Source organism: Myotis daubentonii, chromosome 3 (genome assembly GCF_963259705.1).
Source record: "Myotis daubentonii chromosome 3, mMyoDau2.1, whole genome shotgun sequence".
In the NCBI taxonomy this organism is placed as follows: Eukaryota; Metazoa; Chordata; class Mammalia; order Chiroptera; family Vespertilionidae; genus Myotis; species Myotis daubentonii.
Window position 1 is genome coordinate 16,982,280 of NC_081842.1, and position 12,201 is coordinate 16,994,480.

At 41.4% G+C, this 12,201-nt stretch overlaps 1 long non-coding RNA gene across 1 annotated transcript; it reads right to left on the reverse strand.

Moving 5' to 3' along the window:
- Window positions 1-766: 766 nt before the first annotated feature.
- Window positions 767-11,254, reverse strand: LOC132229208 (uncharacterized). The gene is made up of 4 exons (XR_009451653.1): window positions 10,178-11,254; window positions 6,853-6,952; window positions 6,162-6,266; window positions 767-1,174 (listed from the first exon to the last, which is right to left on the reverse strand). It is a non-coding gene; the product is annotated as an uncharacterized LOC132229208 (long non-coding RNA).
- Between the last annotated feature and the right edge of the window lie 947 nt (window positions 11,255-12,201).

The window sequence follows — 12,201 nt, forward strand, 5'->3', positions numbered from 1 at the left end:
ACTCAAACTCGGCTATACTTACATTCTCCCTCATAAGAAGAGGCTTAGGCCTTTCAGAATCTTCGTATTGGAGCATTTAAAACAAAAACAAACCCTTTTGTTATAATACTAGAGGCCCAGTGCGCGAAATCTCGCGAGACCCATACCCTCCCCCCCCCTCCCACCCCCACCTCCCCGCACCACGGGACCCCAGACTCCCTCCTGCCTCCTCCACAGGACCCCGGACTCCCTCCCGCTGCTGCCGCGGGACCCTGGAGTCCCTCCCGCCGCAGCTGCTGCAGGACCCATCAATGCACCTCCTGGTGAGTCTGGTCGTTGGTCCTTACAGTGTTACAGCCACAGGCCTTTTATAATGTAGATTGACTATTGCTCATAGCATCGTGTTCAATGTGCTTACAATTTCCTTCACTTAAGTCTATATTACAAAACCCCCTCCTCCATCAGAGGTAAAGAAAGAAGAAAAGATTTAAAAATATATATATCCACTCAAGAAGTTTAAGCATGAATTAATGCCTTCTTTGAACCAGGAATTATAGAAGGGGGTGGAAATACAGAATGAATAATTCATAGGCATAATCTCAGTATCCAGAAATTAACAGGGGGTGCGGTAGGAGTGGTAAACAGACATATAAAAAATTAATGGTGGTGCAGTCCTGTAACAACTTGCATCTAGATATGAACAAAGTGTTTGTTAGCTCCGAGGAAGATGCTGGTCTCTGGGAAAGCCTGCATGTGTGGGAGGCAGGCACAAGAACACAAAGGAAAGCACGTACTTTGATTCATTTTCCTAGACTTAGCCTCCCCAGAGCCTTTCCAAGGTGGACACATGTGGGTTCACATTCCATAGTGCTGCTTAACTCCAGTGAAACAGCCACAGCCACAGAATGCCGAGTGGAGATGCCAGGAGGAAATGGTGACAGGGGTTTGAGTAAACTTTTGATGCTCAGGCCACTGTAAGGTACATTTGTTTGCTAGAGCTGCCATAACAAAGTACCACTGACTAGAGGGCTTAAACAACAGGAATTTATTTCCTCACAGTTCTCCAGACTAGGAGTTTAAGATTGAGGTGGTGTCAGGGGTGGTGTCTTCTAAAGGCCTCTCTCCTTGGATTGTAGATGGCTGTCTTCCTCTGATGTCTGCACATGGTCATCCCTCTGTGTCTTAACCTCCATTCCTATAAGGAAGGACACCAGTCATAATGAATTAGAATCCAACCATATGACCTAATTTTACCTTAATCACCTCTTTAAAGGCCCTATCTCCAATACAATCACATTTTTCGGCATTGGGAGGTTAGACTTGACAATGATTCTTTCCTTGACCAACCGTTGATCCAGCTCTTCTGAGCTCTCTTTGGACTAGGCCTGACCTTGGGCTCTCATGCTCTTTCCAGTAAACCCCATTTCTAGCAAGAATCCTGGTAGGTCAGTTTAACCAGAATCACCTGTCATCATTCAGGTGAAACGATCAACCTGGCCTGCCTTTAGCAAGAGTCCTGTTAGCTCCGTTTAGGCAGAATCCTCCCTTACCCATGATGTTTCCTCTTACTAGTTTTCCATCCACTGACTCCCCACTCCTACTTCTTGGCTACAAATTCCCATATTTCCTTGTATTTGGGGTTGAGGCAATCTCTCTCCCCTAATACAAAATCCCATCATAGTGGTCCTTATACCTATTGTGATAGTCCCCCTGAATAAAGTCTGCCTTACTGTTGTTTATCAAGTGTAGAGAATAATTTCTCTTTAATAGACTTTAACATAGGAATTTGGGGAAGGGGACAGAATTCAGACCATAAAGTAAGATCCTGAAACTTAAGGGAAGGTATGGTAAGGAAGCTCCAGCCATAAGCTTCTCCTTCAGGAAACAGGGAGAGATAGAGATAGAGATGATAGAGATAGAGATAGAGATAGAGATAGAGATAGAGATAGAGATAGAGATAGAGATAGAGATAGAGAGATTCCTGTAAGAGAACATAGATTGATTGGACAAACCTGGGTGGGGAGAAGGGAACAAAGTACTTGTTTGTCATCCTGTAGGATGACACTTCTGTTTGGATTAGGAAAAATAAATCTAAAGTAAAAACATCAACAATTGTTATAGCATTATGCCATATGTATTTCATAGCAATTGAAACTCCTACTATCATTTCACCACCAAATAATCATTTTGTAATTATTATCAGTTATCGATTGCCTACTTGTTCAGTCCAGCAGAGAAGTTAGGGGCAAGGGCCCTAGAGTGAGAGATCACTTACCATGTGACCTTAAACAATTCAATTTCTCTGCACCTTAATTTCTCATCTGAAAAATTTGAATGACTATGTCTTCCTTAGAGGGTTGTAGTGAGGAGGATAGGATCATAAAGATTATTGTTATTAATATTTTTCAGGGACTACATATAGTAGGTGTTCTATATATTTTATCTGTTTTAATCTCCTAAAAATAGTCCTATGAGCCCTAACCGGTTTGGCTCAGTGGATAGAGCGTTGGCCTGCGGACTGAAGGGTCCCAGGTTCGATTCTGGTCAAGGGCATGTACCTTGGTTGTGGGCACATACCCAGTAGGGGGTGTGCAGGAGGCAGCTGATAGATGTTTCTAACTCTCTATCCCTCTCCCTTCCTCTCTGTAAAAAAAATCAATAAAATATTTTTTTAAAGTCCTATGAGGAGACTATAGGACTATCGCCAGCCCCACAGCCTCCCTGTATCCCACCTACTCCTACTATCAGTGATGACAATTTCCATGAGGATATTCATGAGAGCTTTGCTCCCCCAAACTAATGAAAAGAGTAGCTTCAAGATGATTTCCTTCCTCAGTTCTTTGGATGGTTTATTCTATCCTGTGCGTAGCTGCTCTCCTGGCACAGTTTCTATGACAACCTGTCTCTGGGATATTTTTCTGCTCATCCATAGTACTCATGGCTCTTCTTGTTACAAAAATAAATAAATAAATCCATCAAATAAAGCCTTATATCAAGGTTTTGTTCATGGGGAATCTCAGAAAGGATCCATAATGCTACATCAACCAAGGAAGTAATTGCTTTCAATTGTTCTTGTGTAAATGTTATCAAGCCCTATATACTCTCACTCTCTCCAGACAATAACTGGAAACATACAATTAGATTTCATAGTTACTAGTACAACACAAAGCAGAGGTACAGTTTCATTCTGATGTTGGAGCTTTCTTAAAATCTTTTTTTGGATGTTTCTTTTGGTTTTATCGTTTGTCGTAATATATTTTACAATACCACAGTATGTAAACACTGTGAACTTTGTACCTACAATTTAACTCTAATCTATACCCTAGGAATCAATAAGCATATGAAGTGGCTTAATAGAGTTAACACCCTAACAAATGGCCAGGTGGCATTCAAAAGTATTCTTGTCAAAATCAACACCAGAAATTCATTATTTATCATGTCCAGGCCAGTAATTCATACCATGGGGACAGCTCCTAAGACTCTGTACCTCTCCCCATCAGTGGACAATCCTGTCATCTGGTCTGACTAAAAGGCCTGATGCTCCTTCTGTCAGCACACGCCTGTCTTCATCTTGGAGAGAGCCTTTCATGAAGGGCTGGTCATTGTGTCAAGTTTGTTTGTTTTTTTAATATATTTTATTGATTTTTTACAGAGAGGAAGGGAGAGAGATATAGAATTAGAAACATCGATCAGCTGCCTCCTGCACATCTCCTACTGGGGATGTGCCCACAACCAAGGTATACATGCCCTCGACCGGAATCGAACCTGGGACCTTTCAGTCCACAGGCGGACGCTCTATCCACTGAGCCAAACCGGTTTCGGCATTTTGTGTCAAGTTTTGAGTCTGAAAATATTCCAAGTATATACAGGCAGGATGATTGTTTTGTGCCTGGTTGCTAACAAATATTTGTCTGCTTAGAACATTATGGTCTGAAATGTGCTTTTGCTACAACTGCCTGATAGAAAGATGGGAAGTTGGAAACACAGAGTTGTCATCCCCTCTAAGTGCTGGAGCATTCTAATGAAGTCTCAAGTGATCTGACATTCATGGAATGGCAAACTGGGTTAAGCTGGTTCAAATTCTCATCCTCTGTTCTTTGGCATATACCTCATAACAATCCTGTGTACTTGAATTTCCTCCTGCCACACCAGCATTTTCTTCATTAATAGGCTTATTGACCTTTATACAAGTGCAGTCTACTGGTTAGAATACCATGTTCAGGCAATGCGGAAATGCTCTGGTTTCCATAACCACCACTCAGGTACTGAGTCATAAATCCTCATGCTGGCTCCCAGATTCGTGTCCGCCCCCCCCCCCCTCCTTTAAATAGACTTTATTTTTTAGAGCAGTTTTAGGTTCATAGCAAAATTGAACGGAAGGTCCTAAGATTTCCCATTACCCTCTGTCCTCACATATATATGCAACCTCCCCCACTATCAACATCCCCCACCAGAGTGGTACATTTGTTGCAGTTGGTGAACTTACATTGACACATCATTATCATCCAAAGTCCACAGTGACATTAGGGTTCAGCCTTGGGGTCATATAGTCTATGGGTTTTGATAAATGTATAATGACACATCCACCATTACAGTATCATACAGAATAGATTAGATTCAGTGGTCAAAAATCATCTGTGTTTCACCTATTTATCCTTCAACATATGAATTGGGACAGGGGATGACCTCCCCCGACCCCCCACCCTAGCAACCACTAATTTTGTTGTTTCTATAGTTTTCCCTTTTCCAGAATGTCATGTAGTTTGAATCACACAGTGTTTAGCCTTCTCAGATTGACTTTTTTTTCCACTTAGTAATATGCATTTAAGGTCCCTCCATGTCTTTTTATGGCTTGGTAGCTCATATTATTTTAGTACTGAAAAATATTTCATTGTCTGAATGAACCATGGTTTGTTTTTCCATTCACCTACTGAAGGACATTTTGGTTGCTTCCAAGTTTTGACATTTTGACTAAAGCTGCTACAAACATTCATGTGCAGAATTTTGTGTGGACAGGGTTTTCAGCTCCCTCAGGTAAATAAATTCTAAGAAATTCGATTGCTGGATCATATAGTAAGATTATTATTCAGTTTTATAAGAGACTGCCAAACTGTCTTCCAAAGTGTCTGTACGCTTTTGCATTCTGACCAGTAATGAATGAGAGTTCTTGTTGCTCCACATCCTCGTCAGCATTTGGTGTTGTCAGTTTTATGGATTTTGGCCATTCTCATAGATATGTAGTGGTATTTCCTTGTTGTTTAACTTTACATTTTCCTAATAACATATAAAGTAGAGGATCTTTTGTTATGCTTATTTGCTATTTGTATATCTTCTTTGGTGAGGTGTCTACAAGGTCTTTTGCAATTTTTTTTTTCAGTCATGATGTTTATTTTCTTATTGTTCAGTTTTAAGAGTATATTTTGAATAACAATATTTTATTAGATGTGTCTTTTGCAAAGATTTTTCTCCCAGCCTGTGTCTTTTCTTGTCACTCTCATGGCAAGACTAATTTTCAATGAAGTGAAAATGCATATATTTGCTTGTGTATGGAACTTACATACATTTACTAGCTCTTTTATTCATTCAGCATGTATTTATTAAGCACCTGCTAAGTATGAGCACTGTGCCTGGCATGAAGTAACCAACATGGATATGGGGTTGCATATGCCTCTAAGACATAATGGCTCATATTTAAATCTTCAAACTTGTATTCATATCCTTTGTGATTTAGCCTCTGAAATATTATGGAGCCTGTCCTCTCCTCTTTATTCCCAGAGACTATCCTGATTACTCTCCTTATCATGTCAGATGATCACACCTAACTTGATTCTTTTTCAACTGGGTCTCCCCCTTCCAGTTCCTCCTCTACATAGTTGATAGTTAGCCTTTTAAAATTTAGATAGAACCAGCTTATATTCCTGGTTTAAAAATTGTATATGACCCACAGTTGTAGTGGGTATCAGTTTTGTTCTGCAACAACAGAGTGCAGGAGACAACACTTCTCTTAGCTTCTCTAGAATAGTTAAATTATGCTGAGTCCCCTTCTATTTAGTCCATGAAAAACCCAATTTCAGTCTTTTTATTGGGCTCCTTCCATCCACCAACGATCTTCTGAAATTTAGAAGAATCTTATAACAGGATATTCAAGAATGGGCTCTCTGGTCTTAGTTTACAATGCTTACCTCTCATCCCCACCTTGACTGTATCCAGGTGGTTCTATGAAAGTAGATAATGCCAAGCCTGCCTCTTTAGAAATATTTGGTTTCTGGCCAGCAAAGCAAAAGAAGCTGAGATAAGGAAAAGGAAAAGTTAGGTGCCTTCTATAGTGGTAGAAGTTTAAAAATATATGTAAAACAAGAGACACAAAACCACTAGGTAATATTTCAAATTATCCTGCTTCATGGAGAGAGTCCAATGCCTTAGCATGGCTACAGGACATAGCTACACTTCGCAGTTTCACTTTCATCCCATGATGTGCTGCAGCCAGTGCACACCAGCTCATGAGAGCCAAGTGCTAGATTTTTAGGAATGTTGTGAGCCAGTTGTTAAGCGTGGCTCTTATTAAAAATTAAATAATATAAATATCACTTCCCATCTCCCTGGAGAGCCTCGCCATCCCCAGTCAAGCTCCCAAAGCACTTTGTAAGTACTTGTATTACAACACATCTGACATTGTCCCGAATTCTTGTTTTTACTAAAATATCCCCAGACTATGAGCTTGTCAGTAAGATATTTCATTGGGAATTCAATAACTGTTTGATGAGTGAATGAGAGAATGACTCTTGGAGGTTAAAACCTAGTTCCTTCCTGATACCTTGGGATTACCCCTCTACTCAGCCGCACTCACAGTTTCCCAACTCCAGCTGTACATACCCAGGACTTGGAGTCCTTCCATTTTTTGATCACTCATCCCAGGAAAAGCTTGGTTTCCCTCCACAAGAGATGTGGCTTTCGTTCTCCAAAGGCTTTTACCCTGGGGGAGGGTCAAAATGTGATAAAGAATATAAGTAGTAAAGAAACAAAAACTGTTTAACAATTCACTAATGTACAGAAAGCAAATGGCAAGTCTCCACATGCACATATTAATGCCCCGTGGTACATGAGCCTAAAATGAAATGTCCATGTGGCTGGTTGGTGAGCCAGCTCAGGGCTCTCTGCTGTCCAGTTGGTATTTCGGAGGCACAGAGCGGATGTGCCGAAAACCGTGGGGCTGGCTGACAGGCGGATGGATGGGCAGGGGTGCAGATGGACAAAATGGCCAGAAGGGCGGCTCGTCACATAGACATACCTGGGAAACGCCCTTTAGAAGAGAATGTCATGAACATTCTGGAAGGTTCAGGTCCGAAATGTGTCAAAGACTGGACAAAACAACGGTTGAGAACGAGTACGGAACCGCTTAACCTAATTTCTGATTCCACCAACAGCTTTGGGGACATCGTCGTTGCTTTGCCTTAGTCTTCCCAGCACAAGAACCGAACATCCCTGAGGACACCAAATGACACCGGCACCCCACCGCCACGCTGGCACCGGCAAAGATGTAGACTATTTGCAGAGAGCACGCCGCCTCTGCTGTGAGTGGGCAATAAACTACCAGGGAGATGCGTGCTGCCTGCCTGGAGACAGGGTTGCTAGGTGCCTCTGGAGTAGTGAGACCGAGAGGTGTACATTATCCCCCCACACTTCTTATTTTACCCAGTGACAGTTGTAGCCTGGAAACAAAAGTGAGCAATAGCATCTGTGGTATGAGAAATAATGGCCCGCCAACGGCCCTGCGGGGCAGAAGGAGCAGGGTTGAGGCTTTTATCAAGAGCAGGAGAAAAAAAAAGTAATGTGATTTGGTTTCACCATAATTGCTTAAGCAGCCTGGGTGAGAACTAATTATGAGTTCATCTGGCTCCGGAGAAACCCCCCTCTTCCCCTCTCCAGGGTGGTACTAAAATATCAGCATGGCGTCACCAGAAATCACTCCCATTGGTGGCCTTTCTTAAGGAGAGCGGCGGCTCTGTGTCTCTGAAAGTCGCTGGAATCTGAGTAGACCTGGGAATTTATAGCTTCCCAAGGCAAAGAAAATAGTCCTGGCACTCACTTGTCACTTGGAAACTCTGAGTGCTTACCCATTATTATATCATAGAGGAAGTTTTGCTTTAAAAAATGTGGGAGTGATGAAATGCAGAGAAGAAAAGGAAGAGACAAATTCCAGGCCCTACGTCACTACAACAGCCCTGCCAGCATTAGACTAGGGGGAAGTACTGGGTTGCAGAACCAGGCTGTTCATTGATGATATCTTGACACTCCAGGGCTCTCGCCAGGCTCCAATGGCCCTAAAGAGACAAGTACGTCTGTTCAGACAGTTGGTTGCCGCATTCTCAAAAGTGCAGCGCTAACATTGGAAGTCAGCAGGATAGAACTTGAATTCCATCTAGGTTAGCAGACCAATGACAAACCTAGATGAAAGCTAAGTAATGATGCTCTAATGTGTCTATTTGGACTCTATGTGAGTTCTGAGAACGAGGCGAGTTGAATTGGGGTAGGAGGAAGAGCATGGGTTTAAATCCGGGTTTAAGTTGGGTTCAGATGCTTAACAGCTATATGTAAGTTACTTGCCTTCTCTGAGTGTCAGATTCGACTGAGAAATGAGATAAAAATATCAGTACTTTTGCAGTATCTATGTAAGGATGAGAAATATGTAGTGTCTACATGGCACTTGGGACAGAAGATGTACAAGATAAATGGTAGCATATGTCCCAAATCGCTCTCAATGAGAAAGCCTAACCTGAGTGCCTCTACAAGAGTGGCCATGTGCAGTTTACAAAGACCAGCCCTGGTTGGTTTGCTCAGTGGTTAGAGCATCAGTCCCCATGGACCAAAGGATCTTGGGTTTGATTCCCAGTCAAGGGTACGTACCTCGGTTGCAGGCTCCATTCCCGGCCCCTGGGTAGGAGTGCATGTGGAGGCAACCAACTGATGTGTCTTTCTCACATCAATGTTTCTCTCTCTCTCTCCCCACCGCCCCCCCCCCCTACTCTCTCTAAAAAATCAATGGAAAAAATATCCTCGGGTGAGGATTAAAAAAAGACATACCGAACATGACTTTTGTCTTCTGAACCATCACAATTCAGTTAGATGAGGAGGGCAGTGGAGGTGGAGGGGAATTAAAAACTGTCTGAGGCAAGCAGCAGCAAAACACTATAGAATTAGATTCTAAATCACGCAGTGCAAATTCCACGTGGGGGAGGAGTTCAGGGAAAAGGAAGAACAATGTGGGTGGAGCAATAACTTCAACCAGAACTTGAACAGAAAAATAGACACAAATGGGATTTCCCAGCCGCTAAGATTTACACACAAATCAAACTGTTGATTTAATAAAAACAGAAAACCAATCCACTGAGAAGAGACTCATTTTAGCATCCAAAAGACTCTCTAGGCTCACCTGAGGAGCCATCTTTATTTGGAAGAAAAGTCAGCTGCCTACTTTTAGGAAATGAGGAGCAGAAATAAACCATCCAACTCCATTAAAAGTCCAAACTGTAATACAAGTTTAAAATGTATGACTTTATAAATGAGTTAAATGGCTTACTCTGCCCATGACTCTGTTGATCTCCCTTGTCATAGATTCCTTTAAATACATATTGGACTTATGCCCAATTCCATCTAAACATGGATGAACAATAAATAGCATCTCATTTTCTGTAATTCATAGTAATTTGAATTTGCACCCCCAGGAAAATCCAACCTTCATAGTTTGAGAAAAGGAGGGAAAACACAATAGCACTGATTATGTATTTAAGTTACACCCATGCTTTATATTTTGTACAGATTTGCCTAAATACCATCTGAACTTGAATATAAATGATATTTTCTCCAAAAGTTATGCCATAGAAATAAAAATAATTGCCTTATTTTTGAGTCTTTATAAAGTCATATTATAGGAGGTCTATTCAATTATTTTGAAAAGCTAATTGCAGTGCGGGCAAGGGGGAGAGATCAACCAAAGGACTTGTATGCATGCATATAAACATAACCAATGGACGCAGACACTGGGAGGGTGAGGGCATGAACGGGTTTGGTGTGTGGGAGGGGCAATAGGGGGATAAGGACACATATGTAATACTTAATTAATAAAGAAAAGCTAATTGCATATATCTAAATAAAAGGTATAATTGTTCTCCAATTTTTTCTTAGAGCTAAAAAGGCTCACCTTATATTTGAACCTGTACTTCATCTCTCCTGTTATGAAAGGCCTATTCAATTATCCAGATTCAGCCTCAATAAGTGCGAGTTCAAATACTTGTTAAAGTCAGCTAAAAAAAACAGGCAAAAATATTTTATATAGATTTGAAATTATTGCTAGAGGTATGAATTCTAAATTATAACAGTCACTGTTAATAATTCTTTTAAAGATCAACTTAAAAAGTAGTATAGTAACCCTAACCAGTTTGGCTCAGTAGATAGAGCGTCGGCCTGAGGACTGAAGGGTCTCGGGTTTGATTCTGGTCAAGGGTATGTACCTTGGTTGCGAGCTGGATCCCCAGTAGGGGGCATGCAGAAGGCAGCTGATCGATCCCTCTCCCTTCCTCTCTGTAAAATGAGTAATAATTTTTTTTTTAAAAAGGCAGTGTAGTAAGTGATTAGATTGGAAAGATTATAAATGTAAACCCATGGTATGGACTGAATGTTTGTGTCTCCCCAAAATTCATATTTTTAAATCCTAACCCTAAACATGATGGTATTAGGAGGTACAGCCTTTGGAAGGTGATTAGATCATGAGCCCTCATGAACAGGATTAGTGTCCCCAAACCTGCCAGCACCTTGTTATTGAATTTCCTGGCCTCCAGAACTGTGAGAAATAAATGTTGGCTGTTAAGCCATTCAGTCTATGATATTTTTGTTATAGCAGCCTGAACAAACTGAAACAACACACATATGAAATAAGCTAACTGTGGAGTAAAGGTGACTGAGTGACTGAAGAATACTCATTTGTTTTTATACTTTTCTGAAACCCCATGAAAACATGGTAAAGAATTTTTGCCCCCAGGACATCAAATAATAAGGACAAAGAATGAGGAAAGGCATGACAGCCTCAACATTTGAAAGTTGAGAAGATTAATGAAAGGTAACTGATGTGCCAGATCCCAGAGTGATGGGTCCCAAGAGGGCAGAGAAGCTGAGAAGCATTTGATTACACACAAGTCTTGAGAGCTGGACGTACTAGGCAGCTCAGGAAGTGGACTGAAGGTAGAACAGAAACCATGAAGCAATTAGAGCCCCAGATCTCCTCTCTACTCCCAGCAAAAGCCTAGAAGTTTATTTTTTGAAAAAGCTAAAACAGAGGGCTCTAGGAGAGCTGAGGGGCGGCAATACAGGGCAGAAAACTAAGATTAGTGAGTGTTGGCATATTGAAAACAAAACTTATCCCTGCCCCCTTATCCTCTTCCTCTACCTGGTTCTCAGAATGCTAGCAATTTGTCCAGAAAGCAGCTCAAAGCGATTTCTCTAATGAATCCAACCAAATTCACTCACACACACACACACACACACACACACACACACACACACACACACACTTCAAAAAGAAAGCCTGGACTTGCATTGTTCAATATAGTAGTGAAAGGAATTTTAGAGATAGGACAGGCAGTATCAGGAGATAAGGAGGGCTCATGGGAGAGGAATGCATATGTGAAAAGCAAAAATAGCTCTAAGACGCCAGAATATTTTCACGGAGGATAAAGAAAAGTCACAGGATACCGGGAAGAGGGAAACATTTTCACAGAGGGTAGAGGAATGTTGCAAGATAAGGGGGAGAGAAAGAGGAGGGCACCACATGGGTTTTGAGCTTTGAAACTGATACTATGTAGCAGAGTGACCAATGAGGAAAGCATGGGGATCCTAAATTAAGGAAGGGTCCAATTAGAAAGGGTCATGTTCAGACAAAGAGCTACAGCCTTTATAAACCTGGAGACAAAGAGACAAAGAAAATTTTGTGGATTTAGATTTTTTTCCCATTAGACTCTAATGATTAGAGAGAGAGAGAGTAGGTTTTTCCCATTTGGGGACCCCTCTCCAGAAAGAGTTTTTATACGCTTACAATAAACTTCCACATTTTTATTAAAGAAGCCTTTCGTCCACGAATTTATTCAACTTCGTTGGACAAGGACCCACGAGAAGAATCTGCACCCCAAACCCTATGTTTCAGTAGCCACTAGCTACCTGTAGTGATTTACA